At 53.6% G+C, this 14,885-nt stretch overlaps 1 long non-coding RNA gene across 3 annotated transcripts; it reads right to left on the bottom strand.

Annotated features, from left to right (window-relative positions):
- Positions 1 to 9,052: 9,052 nt before the first annotated feature.
- LOC137219997 (uncharacterized) lies at positions 9,053 to 14,609 on the bottom strand. Of its 3 annotated transcripts, XR_010941399.1 has the most exons (7): positions 14,487 to 14,609; positions 11,940 to 12,062; positions 11,664 to 11,774; positions 11,372 to 11,503; positions 10,799 to 10,932; positions 10,195 to 10,325; positions 9,055 to 9,761 (listed from the first exon to the last, which is right to left on the bottom strand). It is a non-coding gene; the product is annotated as an uncharacterized lncRNA (long non-coding RNA). The 3 variants fall into 3 exon arrangements; XR_010941400.1 differs by lacking the exon at positions 14,487 to 14,609 and adding an exon at positions 13,099 to 13,277 and having other exon boundaries at positions 9,053 to 9,761; positions 11,372 to 11,774; XR_010941398.1 differs by having other exon boundaries at positions 9,054 to 9,761; positions 11,372 to 11,774.
- Between the last annotated feature and the right edge of the window lie 276 nt (positions 14,610 to 14,885).

The following is a 14,885-nucleotide window of genomic DNA, read 5'->3' as shown; positions in this document are numbered from 1 at the left end:
GCAGGATGATTGAGAATGAAAGGAAGGAGCTGCAGGACGAGGCCGCAGAGATCACGCTCCACCCTGCCCAGGGGATGCCCTGCCCTGCGGACTAGCACACCCAGAGAGAGCGTACCAGTGCACAGCCAGATGAGAAGCCTGCTCGAGAATGCAAGCCAACGCTGCTTCTTTCACCAAGAAAGTCTTGCCTGGTAAACTAAACAGCGTATCCATAGAGCGGACACGTGATTTACATTCTGAAGCAGGCGCCCCGCCTTACGGAACGGCGACGGTTCTCAGGGGGGCCGGGCGGGAGCCGCTCCGCGCGTCTGTGCCAGGGACCCACCCGCCTGCGGGACCTCCGGCCGCCCCGCAGGAAGCTACGACGCCCAGTCCCACGGCTACCTGTGCAGCGAGGTGTACTCCGCGGACGCGTGCCACACACACTTCAAGTGGGAGGGCGGCCTGAGTGGCAAGGCGAGAGGCCGGCCTGCCGTGGCAGACCAAGAAGGCGCTCTTCGGCCTGGGCCTAGGTGCTTGCGCCGCCCCCCTGGGCCTACCGGGCTCTGAGGGCCCTGCCCTGGACCCCCTGCCCCCCTGCCCTTGGTTCAGTCACAGCAGAGGTGGCCACACCCACACCCTCTGTGACCTCGGCGTTCCACCCTCCTGCAGCCCCGCCCGCCCCCCTCCGCCGGTTGCCCTGGGCTACGGAAGCTGCATCCTGGGGCCAGGGGGTTCCCAGGAGGCCAAGGGAAGACACGATGGCCTTCAATGAGTCCCAGAGGCCTTACGTGGCCTTGTGTGGTTGGGCTCACCTCTTACCTTCCAGTGAACTCTGCGAGAAGACGGGGACCTGCAGCCTCACAGTTGGGCTCCACGGTAAGGTGTGCGGGACAGACCTCAAACTGACCCACGGCATGGAGCAACACCCGCCATCGAGAGGTCTACAAGACAGCCGCTGCAGCTAGCCCACAGGTCCGAGAAAACTAGATTCTTCTTTACGTAAGTGAGTTTTGGGGAGGTTTGTTGCAAAGCATTATCACAGCAAGAGCCGACTAATACAACATTTCTCCAAATCACTGCCATGTCCACGGCTGCCACCGAGCCTACGTGTAAGGCAACTGTGTCCTCGAACTTTGAGAACTCCTGAATTCTCGGTGCCTCTCCAACACAATGTACGTGGCTAAGGTGTCCCCAGATAACTTCACTAACGTACCACCGAGACCGCCCTAAGCTTTTATTAAACGCAAAGCAACGCTCTTTCTATTCGTTTTCTGTTTCTACGTAGGTAAAATGCTCTCCGACAATCTAAAAGGATGGAAAATTGGCACAAAACACTCTGTGGATAGTTGTTTTCCACAAAGGAAAATCACAAACGAAACAGGCATTTCACCGGGTGTAGAGCACTAACGCCCCCTAGTGCCTCTAAATGCCAAGTGAACAGAGGCACTTAATTAAATATCGAATCCCAGCTCTCTCCGCTTGAGAGGGAGAGCAAGCCATTCTCAAGTGGAGGAGGGATGTTTTCAGCAGCTATCTGCAACATTCTGTGGACCTGGCCACTGTGTAGCTACAAAGAAACCTTTTGTCTGAAGAAACTAACTAAAGAAACTTGAAAGTGGAAAAAGCGAGAAAGAATAAGACAATACCCTTATCTTGGTGACTCATTCACTTATTCGTCCACTTACCAAAGCAAATATCCACTACGTGTAGAGAGTACTGTGCTGAAAACCGCACAGAACACGGAGACGTACCCCCACTCGCGGGGAGGTTAGATACCAGAGAGGGAGACAAGATGTAGATTACCTTACGGCAGTTCCGCACATGTCTTGTTAAACTGTTTACAGCTTCAGGGGAGAGAAGGGATCCACAAATCGCTTGGATTCTCAGTGAAGGCTTCGCAGAGAAGGAGGTGCAAAATAGGTGGACTGGAAGAAACAAAAAAATCAACCTCGTGGGTAGATATGAAACGGAGCAGAGGTGCACAGATATTTAGACCCCGTTCTTCCTTGAAACGTCTAGAAAGTGAAACTGAAGCCAGATTACGGAGGGCCTTGAGTGTCAGTCTTAGGAGCTTGGCCGTATGGGGATGACAGCGGGTGCCACGGACGGCTCGGAAGAGGGCAAGGGCATAACCCAAGAGCCCTGGGAGGCGTGGGAGAGGTCGCAGCGAGGGAGGTAGAAAGGCATGCGATTCTCCGAAGCAGTCACCGTAACCCAGGTGTAAACTCATAAATGGTAGACGCGGAGTAAGGGCGACACAGATGGCAGGGAGGAGTACGAGGGACACTAGAAAGGAAAACGGTCAGGGCTTCACCAGGGATTGGGTGCATTCCTTTCTCTCCTCTAACAGAGGTTATCAGTAACCGGGCTAGTCGCTGGGAATCAAGAGTAAGCAAAACAGGCGTGATCTCTTCTTCCTCACGGACCACGGGGTAAACTTACCTACCTGAAACTGGATGTGAAAGGCGACGACGGCCATAAGCGAGAGGTGCGTGGTGTCACGTGAGCTACGGTAGGGGGACGTGATGAGTTGAGTAGGTAAGGGGACGCTTTCTTGACCAAGTGACACCTGAGAAGAGATGAGAAGGGTGAGGCGGCATCAGTCAGCTGCAAACTAAACAGAGGGACACTTCCTGCAGAGGGGCAGCACGGGCAATGCGCCGTTGTAAGTATGCAGGCCTGAGAGGAGGCCACCGTGGGCAGGATGATTGAGAATGAAAGGAAGGAGCTGCAGGACGAGGCCGCAGAGATCACGCTCCACCCTGCCCAGGGGATGCCCTGCCCTGCGGACTAGCACACCCAGAGAGAGCGTACCAGTGCACAGCCAGATGAGAAGCCTGCTCGAGAATGCAAGCCAACGCTGCTTCTTTCACCAAGAAAGTCTTGCCTGGTAAACTAAACAGCGTATCCATAGAGCGGACACGTGATTTACATTCTGAAGCAGGCGCCCCGCCTTACGGAACGGCGACGGTTCTCAGGGGGGCCGGGCGGGAGCCGCTCCGCGCGTCTGTGCCAGGGACCCACCCGCCTGCGGGACCTCCGGCCGCCCCGCAGGAAGCTACGACGCCCAGTCCCACGGCTACCTGTGCAGCGAGGTGTACTCCGCGGACGCGTGCCACACACACTTCAAGTGGGAGGGCGGCCTGAGTGGCAAGGCGAGAGGCCGGCCTGCCGCGGCAGACCAAGAAGGCGCTCTTCGGCCTGGGCCTAGGTGCTTGCGCCGCCCCCCTGGGCCTACCGGGCTCTGAGGGCCCTGCCCTGGACCCCCTGCCCCCCTGCCCTTGGTTCAGTCACAGCAGAGGTGGCCACACCCACACCCTCTGTGACCTCGGCGTTCCACCCTCCTGCAGCCCCGCCCGCCCCCCTCCGCCGGTTGCCCTGGGCTACGGAAGCTGCATCCTGGGGCCAGGGGGTTCCCAGGAGGCCAAGGGAAGACACGATGGCCTTCAATGAGTCCCAGAGGCCTTACGTGGCCTTGTGTGGTTGGGCTCACCTCTTACCTTCCAGTGAACTCTGCGAGAAGACGGGGACCTGCAGCCTCACAGTTGGGCTCCACGGTAAGGTGTGCGGGACAGACCTCAAACTGACCCACGGCATGGACCAACACCCGCCATCGAGAGGTCTACAAGAGAGCCGCTGCAGCTAGCCCACAGGTCCGAGAAAACTAGATTCTTCTTTACGTAAGTGAGTTTTGGGGAGGTTTGTTGCAAAGCATTATCACAGCAAGAGCCGACTAATACAACATTCTCCAAATCACTGCCATGTCCACGGCTGCCACCGAGCCTACGTGTAAGGCAACTGTGTCCTCGAACTTTGAGAACTCCTGAATTCTCGGTGCCTCTCCAACACAATGTACGTGGCTAAGGTGTCCCCAGATAACTTCACTAACGTACCACCGAGACCGCCCTAAGCTTTTATTAAACGCAAAGCAACGCTCTTTCTATTCGTTTTCTGTTTCTACGTAGGTAAAATGCTCTCCGACAATCTAAAAGGATGGAAAATTGGCACAAAACACTCTGTGGATAGTTGTTTTTCACAAAGGAAAATCACAAACGAAACAGGCATTTCACCGGGTGTAGAGCACTAACGCCCCCTAGTGCCTCTAAATGCCAAGTGGACAGAGGCACTTAATTAAATATCGAATCCCAGCTCTCTCCGCTTGAGAGGGAGAGCAAGCCATTCTCAAGTGGAGGAGGGATGTTTTCAGCAGCTATCTGCAACATTCTGTGGACCTGGCCACTGTGTAGCTACAAAGAAACCTTTTGTCTGAGGAAACTAACTAAAGAAACTTGAAAGTGGAAAAAGCGAGAAAGAATGAGACAATACCCTTATCTTGGTGACTCATTCACTTATTCGTCCACTTACCAAAGCAAATATCCACTACGTGTAGAGAGTACTGTGCTGAAAACCGCACAGAACACGGAGACGTACCCCCATTCACAGGGAGGTTAGATACCAGAGAGGGAGACAAGATGTAGATTACCTTACGGCAGTTCCGCACATGTCTTGTTAAACTGTTTACAGCTTCAGGGGAGAGAAGGGATCCACAAATCGCTTGGATTCTCAGTGAAGTCTTCCCAGAGAAGGAGGTGCAAAATAGGTGGAGTGGAAGAAACAAAAAAATTAACCTCGTGGGTAGATATGAAACGGAGCAGAAGTGCACAGATATTTAGACCCCATTCTTCCTTGAAACGTCTAGAAAGTGAAACTGAAGCCAAATTACGGAGGGCCTTGAGTGTCAGTCTTAGGAGCTTGGCCGTATGGGGTTGACAGCGGGTGCCACGGACGGCTCGGAAGAGGGCAAGGGCATAACCCAAGAGCCCTGGGAGGCGTAGGAGAGGTCGCAGCGAGGGAGGTAGAAAGGCATGCGATTCTCCGAAGCAGTCACCGTAACCCAGGTGTAAACTCATAAACGGTAGACGCGGAGTAAGGGCGACACAGATGGCAGGGAGGAGTACGAGGGACACTAGAAAGGAAAACGGTCAGGGCTTCACCAGGGATTGGGTGCATTCCTTTCTCCCTCTAACAGAGGTTATCAGTAACCGGGCTAGTCGCTGGGAATCAAGAGTAAGCAAAACAGGCGTGATCTCTTCTTCCTCACGGACCACGGGGTACACTTACCTACCTGAAACTGGATGCGAAAGGCGACGACGGCCATAAGCGAGAGGTGCGTGGTGTCACGTGAGCTACGGTAGGGGGACGTGATGAGTTGAGTAGGTAAGGGGACGCTTTCTTGACCAAGTGACACCTGAGAAGAGATGAGAAGGGTGAGGCGGCATCAGTCAGCTGCAAACTAAACAGAGGGACACTTCCTGCAGAGGGGCAGCACGGGCAATGCGCCGTTGTAAGTATGCAGGCCTGAGAGGAGGCCACCGTGGGCAGGATGATTGAGAATGAAGGGAAGGAGCTGCAGGACGAGGCCGCAGAGATCACGCTCCACCCTGCCCAGGGGATGCCCTGCCCTGCGGACTAATACACCCAGAGAGAGAGTACCAGTGCACAGCCAGATGAGAAGCCTGCTCGAGAATGCAAGCCAACGCTGCTCCTTTCACCAAGAAAGTCTTGCCTGGTAAACTAAACAGCGTATCCATAGAGCGGACACGTGATTTACATTCTGAAGCAGGCGCCCCGCCTTACGGAACGGCGACGGTTCTCAGGGGGGCCGGGCGGGAGCCGCTCCGCGCGTCTGTGCCAGGGACCCACCCGCCTGCGGGACCTCCGGCCGCCCCGCAGGAAGCTACGACGCCCAGTCCCACGGCTACCTGTGCAGCGAGGTGTACTCCGCGGACGCGTGCCACACACACTTCAAGTGGGAGGGCGGCCTGAGTGGCAAGGCGAGAGGCCGGCCTGCCGCGGCAGACCAAGAAGGCGCTCTTCGGCCTGGGCCTAGGTGCTTGCGCCGCCCCCCTGGGCCTACCGGGCTCTGAGGGCCCTGCCCTGGACCCCCTGTCCCCCTGCCCTTGGTTCAGTCACAGCAGAGGTGGCCACACCCACACCCTCTGTGACCTCGGCGTTCCACCCTCCTGCAGCCCCGCCCGCCCCCCTCCGTCGGTTGCCCTGGGCTACGGAAGCTGCATCCTGGGGCCAGGGGGTTCCCAGGAGGCCAAGGGAAGACACGATGGCCTTCAATGAGTCCCAGAGGCCTTACGTGGCCTTGTGTGGTTGGGCTCACCTCTTACCTTCCAGTGAACTCTGCGAGAAGACGGGGACCTGCAGCCTCACAGTTGGGCTCCACGGTAAGGTGTGCGGGACAGACCTCAAACTGACCCACGGCATGGAGCAACACCCGCCATCGAGAGGTCTACAAGAGAGCCGCTGCAGCTAGCCCACAGGTCCGAGGAAACTAGATTCTTCTTTACGTAAGTGAGTTTTGGGGAGATTTGTTGCAAAGCATTATCACAGCAAGAGCCGACTAATACAACATTCTCCAAATCACTGCCATGTCCACGGCTGCCACGGAGCCTACGTGTAAGGCAACTATGTCCTCGAACTTTGAGAACTCCTGAATTCTCGGTGCCTCTCCAACACAATGTACGTGGCTAAGGTGTCCCCAGATAACTTCACTAACGTACCACCGAGACCGCCCTAAGCTTTTATTAAACGCAAAGCAACGCTCTTTCTATTCGTTTTCTGTTTCTACGTAGGTAAAATGCTCTCCGACAATCTAAAAGGATGGAAAATTGGCACAAAACACTCTGTGGATAGTTGTTTTCCACAAAGGAAAATCACAAACGAAACAGGCATTTCACCGGGTGTAGAGCACTAACGCCCCCTAGTGCCTCTAAATGCCAAGTGGACAGAGGCACTTAATTAAATATCGAATCCCAGCTCTCTCCGCTTGAGAGGGAGAGCAAGCCATTCTCAAGTGGAGGAGGGATGTTTTCAGCAGCTATCTGCAACATTCTGTGGACCTGGCCACTGTGTAGCTACAAAGAAACCTTTTGTCTGAGGAAACTAACTAAAGAAACTTGAAAGTGGAAAACGCGAGAAAGAATGAGACAATACCCTTATCTTGGTGACTCATTCACTTATTCGTCCACTTACCAAAGCAAATATCCACTACGTGTAGAGAGTACCGTGCTGAAAACCGCACAGAACACGGAGACGTACCCCCATTCGCAGGGAGGTTAGATACCAGAGAGGGAGACAAGATGTAGATTACCTTACGGCAGTTCCGCACATGTCTTGTTAAACTGTTTACAGCTTCAGGGGAGAGAAGGGATCCACAAATCGCTTGGATTCTCAGTGAAGTCTTCGCAGAGAAGGAGGTGCAAAATAGGTGGACTGGAAGAAACGAAAAAATTAACCTCGTGGGTAGATATGAAACGGAGCAGAGGTGCACAGATATTTAGACCCCGTTCTTCCTTGAAACGTCTAGAAAGTGAAACTGAAGCCAAATTACGGAGGGCCTTGAGTGTCAGTCTTAGGAGCTTGGCCGTATGGGGTTGACAGCGGGTGCCACGGACGGCTCGGAAGAGGGCAAGGGCATAACCCAAGAGCCCTGGGAGGCGTAGGAGAGGTCGCAGCGAGGGAGGTAGAAAGGCATGCGATTCTCCGAAGCAGTCACCATAACCCAGGTGTAAACTCATAAACGGTAGACGCGGAGAAAGGGCGACACAGATGGCAGGGAGGAGTACGAGGGACACTAGAAAGGAAAACGGTCAGGGCTTCACCAGGGATTGGGTGCATTCCTTTCTCCCTCTAACAGAGGTTATCAGTAACCGGGCTAGTCGCTGGGAATCAAGAGTAAGCAAAACAGGCGTGATCTCTTCTTCCTCACGGACCACGGGGTAAACTTACCTACCTGAAACTGGATGTGAAAGGCGACGACGGCCATAAGCGAGAGGTGCGTGGTGTCACGTGAGCTACGGTAGGGGGACGTGATGAGTTGAGTAGGTAAGGGGACGCTTTCTTGACCAAGTGACACCTGAGAAGAGATGAGAAGGGTGAGGCGGCATCAGTCAGCTGCAAACTAAACAGAGGGACACTTCCTGCAGAGGGGCAGCACGGGCAATGCGCCGTTGTAAGTATGCAGGCCTGAGAGGAGGCCACCGTGGGCTGGAAGATTGAGAATGAAAGGAAGGAGGGGCAAGACGAGGCTGCAGAAATCATGCTCCACCCTGCCCAGGGGATGCCCTGCCCTGCGGACTAGCGCACCCAGAGTGCCAGTGCACAGCCAGAAGAGAAGCCTGCTCTAGAATGCAAGTCAACGCTGCTTCTTTCACCAAGAAAGTATTGCCTGTTAAACTAAACAGCATATCTAGTGGACATATCATTTACATTCTGAAACAAGCTCCTTAACTTACGGAACGGCAACAGTTCTCAGGGGGTCGGTCAGGAGCCTCCCCGCGTGTGTCCCAGGGACCCACCTGCCTGCGACCTTCAGCTGCCTGGCAGGAAGCTAAGCGCCGACTCCTATGGCTATCTGTGCAGCGAGGTGTATTCCGCAGACACGTTCCGCACACACTTCAAGTCGGAGGGCGGACTCAGTGGCAAGGTGAGAGGCCGGCCTGCCGTGCAGACCAAGAAGGCGCTCTTTGTCCTGGGCCGAGATGCTCGTGCCACCTCCCTGGGCCTGCCGGGCTCTGAGGGCCCTGCCTGGACCCCCTGCTCCCCTGCACTTGGTTCAGTCACAGCAGAGGTGGCCACACCCACACCCTCTGTGAGGTCAGTGTTCCACCCTCCTGCAGCCCCGCCCCCTCTCCGCAGGTTGCCATGAACTACAGAAGCTGCATCCTGAGGCCAGGGGGTTCCGAGGATGCCAAGGGAAGACACGATGGCCTTAAATGAGTCGCAGAGGCCTTAAGTGGGCTTGTGTGGTTGGGCTCACCTCTTATGTTTCAGTGAACTTTGTGAGAAGACAGGGCCTGGGAGCTGCATCCTCACAGTTGGGCTCCACAGTAAGATGTGTGCGACACACCTCAAACTGACCCAAAACATGGAGCAATACCAGCCATTTAGAGGTCTAAAAGAGAGCCGCTGCAGCTAGCCCACAGGTCCAAGAAAAATAAATTCTTATTTATGTAACTGAGTTTTGGGGAGATTTGTTCCAAAGCATTATCACAGCAAGAGCTGACTAATAGAACATCCTCCAAATCACTGCTATGTACATGGCTGCCACCATGCCTACATATAAGGCAATTGTGTCCTCAAACTTTGAGAACTCCTGAATTCTCGGTGCCTCTCCAACACAATGTACATGGCTAAACTTTCCCCAAATAACTTCACTAATGTACCACAAAGATCTCCCTAAACTTTTATTAAATGTAATGCAAAGTTCTTTCTATTCATTTTTTGTTTCTACGTAGTTAAAATGATTTTTATCAATCTAAAAGGATGGAAAATTGGAACAAAACATTTTGTGGATAGTTGTTATCCACAAAGGAAAATCACAAACAAAACAGGCATTACACTGAGTGTAGAGCACTAATGCCCTTGGTGTCTGTAAATGCCAAGTGAACAAAGGTTTGATCGCAGAAAGACTGAACGAACAGTGAGTCCTGTGCCCAGATGCTCAGCTGGCGCCCCGTACGTGGGGAAGTCACTGGGGCTTCCAGAGCCTCCACGGAGACTGGCAGCAGCCCCAGGTCCTCACAGTGAACAGCATCATGGGCCCCAAAGCCTCCCCTCTGGATCTAGCTGTTCTTGACGTTTCTCCTCAGTGGGGTGAGACCCTATATGCCCTTCTGTGTCTGACTTGTCTCGCCGACCATCGTGTCCTCAGGGTGCATCCACGTGGCATCAAGTGTCAGGGGTTCACCTCTTTGCATGCAGAAGGACTGAGAAAAGAAGAAAGAAAAGAGAGGAACGTTGCGCGCAAGTCTGGTGACAACTGGTGATGAGAACCCGAGGGAAGGCACTGTGACCGGGGGCGCCGGGCCCTGTGAGGCCCTGGGGTTGCTGCCAGTCTCCTTGGAGGCTCACCAACTCCCAGTCACTACCCCAAGTGGGGGGCCGCCAAATGGGCGTCTTTGCCAGGGACCCACTGCTCGTTCAGTCTTCCTGTGGCCAGCCCTTCGTCCTGAGAGCGATGCTCTCACAGGCCGCACGGGAGCGCGGGCAACAGTTTACTAAGCTGTGAAGCCATCACAACTGCCATTTGTTCGACCATTTCCGTCACCCCGAAAATGTCCCTCACGCCCTTGGCTATTAATCCGTCTCCTCGGCAGCCCCTGACAACCAGGGACTTACTTTCTGCCTCTGTGGATCTACCTTTTCTGGACGTTTCTCCTCAGTGTGGTCAGACCCTGTGTGTCCTTCTGTGTCTGACTTGTCTCGCCGACCATCGTGTCCTCAGGGTGCATCCAGGTGGCAGCGAGTGTCAGGGGTTCACCCTTTTCATGCTGAGGAACAGAAAAAAGATAAAAGAAAAGAATGGAACATTGCATGTAAGTCTGGTGACAGCTGGTGATGAGAACCAGAGGGAAGGCTCTGGGGCAGGGGGCGCCGTGCCCTGTGAGGCCCTGGGGCTGCTGCGAGTCTCTGAGGAGGCTCAGCAACTCCCAGTCACTACCCCAAGTGGGGAGCCATCAACTGAGAGTCTGGGCCCAGGACCCACTGCATGTTCAGTCTTCCTGCAGTCAGCCCTTCGTTCTGAGAGCGATGTTCTCACAGGCTACAACGGGAAGCATGGGGACAGTTTACTGAGCTGTGCAGCCCTCCCTACTGCCGTGCTTTGGATCATTTCCATGATCCAAAGCCGTGCTTTGGATCATTTCCATCACCCCCAAAATATCCCTCAGGCCCTTACCAATCACTGCATCCTCTCGCCAGCCCCTGACAACCAGGAACCCACTCTCTGCCTATGTGGATCTACCTGTTCTGGACGTTTCTCCTCAGTGGGGTCACACCCTGTGTGTCCTTCTGTGTCTGACTTCTCTCCCATAGCGTAGAAGTCTCAGGGTGCATCCAAGTGGCAGCGAGTGTCAGGGCTTCACCACTTTGCATGGCCTAGTGACGTAAAGCAGAGAAGATAAAAGAAAAGAACATTGCATGCAAGTCTGTTGACAGCCGGTGATGAGAAACAGAGGGGAGGCTCTGGGGATGGGCGCACCGTGCTCTGTGAGGTCCTGGGGCTGCTGCCAGTCTCCAGGGAGGCTCAGAAAGCCCCAGTGACTTCCCCACGTGGGGGGTGCCAGCTGAGTGTCTGGGCCCAGGAGCCACTGCTCATTCAGTCTTCGTGTGGTCAGCCCTTCTTCCTGAGAGCGATGCTCTCAAAGGCTGCACCGGTGTGTGGGGGACAGTTTACCAAGCTGTGCAGCCATCACTACTGCCATGTTTTGGACCATTTACGTCACCTCAAAAATGTCCCTCACGCCCTTAGCTATCACTCCGCCCCCACGGCAGCCCCTGACAACGAGGGACTTACTCTCTGACTCTGTGGATCTACCTGCTCTGTACGTTTCTCCTCAGTGGAGTCAGACCCTGCATGTCCTTTTGTTTCTGACGGCTCTCGCTGAGCATCATGTCCTCAGGGTGCATACACGTGGCAGCAAGTGTCAGGGCATCACCCCTTTGCGTGCTGAGGGACAGAGAAAAGATAAAAAAAAAGAATGGAACATTGCATGCGAGTCTGGTGACAGCCGGTGATGACAACCAGCGGGAAGGCCCTTGGGCCGGGTGCGCCATGAACTGTGAGGCCCTGGGGGTGCTGCCGGTCTCTGTGGAGGCTCCGCAAGTACCAGTGACTTCCCCATGTGGGCAGCACCAGCTCAGGGTCTGGGTCCAGGACTCACTGCGCATTCAGTCTTCCTGCAGTCAGCCCTTCATCCGGAGAGCGATGCTATTACAGGCTGCAACGGGGAGCATGGGGACAGTTTACTGAGCTGTGCAGCCATCTTTACTGCCGTGCTTTGGATCACTTCTGTCACCCCAAAATGTACCTCACACCCTTAGCTATCACTCCGTCCCCTCGCCAGCCCCTGACAACCAGGAACCCACTGACTATGTGGATCTACCTGTTCTTGAAGTTTCTCATCAGTGGTGTCACATCCTGTGTGTCCTTTTGTGTCTGACTTCTCTCGCTCAGCATCGTGTTCGCAGGGCACATCCACGTGGCAGCGAGTGTCAGTGCTTCACGCCTTTCCATGGCCCAGTGACATAAGGAAAAAAAGAGAAAAGAAAGGAACATTGCATGCAAGTCTGCTGACAGCCGATGATGCCACGGACGGATTGGAAGCGGGCAATGGCAAAACCCAAGAGCCTTGGGACGTGTAAGAGAGGTTGTAGGGTGGAAGATAGAAAGACATGCTATTCTCCGAAGCAATCATCGTAATCCAGGTGTAAAATAATAAATGGTAGACCTGGAGTAATGGCAACACAGATGGAAGGGTGGAGTATGAGAGACACTAGAAAGAAAAACGGTCAGGGCTTCACCATTGATTGGATACATTCATTTCTCCATTTAACACAGGTTATCAGTAACTGTGCTAGTCGCTGGGAACCAAGGGTAAGCAAAACAGTCATGATCCCTTCCTCACGGACCATATGGTAAACACCTATCTAAAACTGGATGTGAAATGTGATGAAGGCTATAAGCGAGAGGTACATGGTGTTATGTGAGCTATGGTAGGGGGATGTGATGAGTTGAGTAGGTAAGGGGATACCTTCTTGACAAAGTGACACCTGAGAAGACATGAGAAGGATGAGGAGGCATCAATCAGTTGCAAACTAAACAGAAGGACATTTCCTGCAGAGGGGCAGCATGGGCAATGTGCTGTTGTAAGTATGTAGGCCTGAAAGGAGGCCACTGTGGGCTGGAAGATTGAGAATGAAAGGAAGGAGGGGCAAGACGAGGCTGCAGATATCATGCTCCATCCTGCCCAGGGGATGCCCTGCCCTGCACACTAGCACACCCAGAGTGCCAGTGCACAGCAAGATGAGCTCTAGAATGCAAGTCAATGCTGCTTCTTTCACCAAGAAAGTCTTGCCTGGTAAACTAAACAGCATATCTAGTGGACATATGATTTACATTCTGAAGCAAGCTCCCCATCTTACGGAACGGCGACGGTTCTCAGGGGGCCGGTCAGGAGCCTCTCCGCGTGTATCCCAGGGACCCACCCGCCTGCGACCTTCGGCCGCCTCGCAGGAAGCTACAACGCCCAGTCCTATGGCTACCTGTGCAGCGAGGTGTACTCCGCGGACGCGTTCCACACACACTTCAAGTAGGAGGGTGGCCTGAGTGGCAAGGTGAGAGGCCGGCCTGCCGCGAAGACCAAGAAGGTGCTCTTTGGTCTGGGCCTAGATGCTTGTGCCGCCCCCCTGGGCATACCGGGCTCTGAGGGCCCTGCCTGGACCCCCTGCCCCCCTGCCCTTGGTTCAGTCACAGCAGAGGTGGCCACACCCACACCCTCTGTGACCTCCGCGTTCCACCCTCCTGCAGCCCCGCCCCCTCTCCACCGGTTGCCATGGACTACAGAAGCTGCATCCTGAGGCCAGGGGGTTCCCAGGATGCCAAGGGAAGACACCATGGCCTTAAATGAGTTGCAGAGGCCTTAAGTGGGCTTGTGTGGTTGGGCTCTACTGTTATGTTTCAGTGAACTTTGTGAGAAGACAGGGACCTGCAGCCTCACAATTGGGCTCCACAGTATGATGTGTGGGACAGACCTCAAACTGACCCACAACATGGAGCAATACCAGCCATCGAGAGGTCTACAAGAGAGCCGCTGCAGCTAGCCCACAGGTCCAAGAAAAATAAATTCTTATTTATGTAACTGAGTTTTGGGGAGATTTGTTCCAAAGCATTACCACAGCAAGAGCTGACTAATACAACATTCTCCAAATCACTGCTATGTCCATGGCTGCCACCATGCCTACATGTAAGGCAACTGTGTCCTCGAACTTTGAGAATTCTTGAATTCTCGGTGCCTCTCCAACACAATGTACGTAGCTAAGGTTTCCCCAGATAACTTCACTAATGTACCACAAAGATCCCCCTAAGCTTTTATTAAATGTAATGCAAAGTTCTTTCTATTCGTTTTCTGTTTCTACGTAGTTAAAATTATTTTCATCAATCTAAAAGGATGGAAAATTGGCACAAAACACTCTGTGGATAGTTGTTTTCCACAAAGGAAAATCACAAACGAAACAGGCATTTCACCGGCTGTAGAGCACTAACGCCCCCTAGTGCCTCTAAATGCCAAGTGAACAGAGGCACTTAATTAAATATCGAATCCCAGCTCTCTCCGCTTGAGAGGGAGAGCAAGCCATTCTCAAGTGGAGGAGGGATGTTTTCAGCAGCTATCTGCAACATTCTGTGGACCTGGCCACTGTGTAGCTGCAAAGAAACCTTTTGTCTGAGGAAACTAACTAAAGAAACTTGAAAGTGGAAAAAGAGAGAAAGAATGAGACAATACCCTTATCTTGGTGGCTCATTCACTTATTCGTTCATTTACCAAATATTCACTACGTGTAGAGTACTGTGCTGAAAACTGCACAGAACACAGAGATGTACCCCCATTCTCAGGGAGGTTAGATACCAGAGAGGAAGATAAGATGTAGATTACCTTACGGCAGTTCCGCATATGTCTTGTTAAACTGTTTACAGCTTCAGGGGAGAGAAGGGATCCACAAATCGCTTGGATTCTCAGTGAAGTCTTCGCAGAGAAGGAGGTGCAAAATAGATGGACTGGAAGAAACAAAAAAATTAACCTCGTGGGTAGATATGAAACGGAGCAGAGGTGCACAGATATTTAGACCCCGCTCTTCCTTGAAACGTCTAGAAAGTGAAACTGAAGCCAGATTACGGAGGGCCTTGAGTGTCAGTCTTAGGAGCTTGGCCGTATGGGGATGACAGCGGGTGCCACGGACGGCTCGGAAGAGGGCAAGGGCATAACCCAAGAGCCCTGGGAGGCGTGGGAGAGGTCGCAGCGAGGGAGGTAGAAAGGCATGCGATTCTCCGAAGC

The sequence above is a fragment of the Pseudorca crassidens genome, chromosome 2, assembly GCF_039906515.1.
Source record: "Pseudorca crassidens isolate mPseCra1 chromosome 2, mPseCra1.hap1, whole genome shotgun sequence".
NCBI lineage: Eukaryota > Metazoa > Chordata > Mammalia > Artiodactyla > Delphinidae > Pseudorca > Pseudorca crassidens.
The sequence above is the reverse complement of the archived record's forward strand: the minus strand, read 5'-3'. Positions and strand labels throughout refer to the sequence as shown.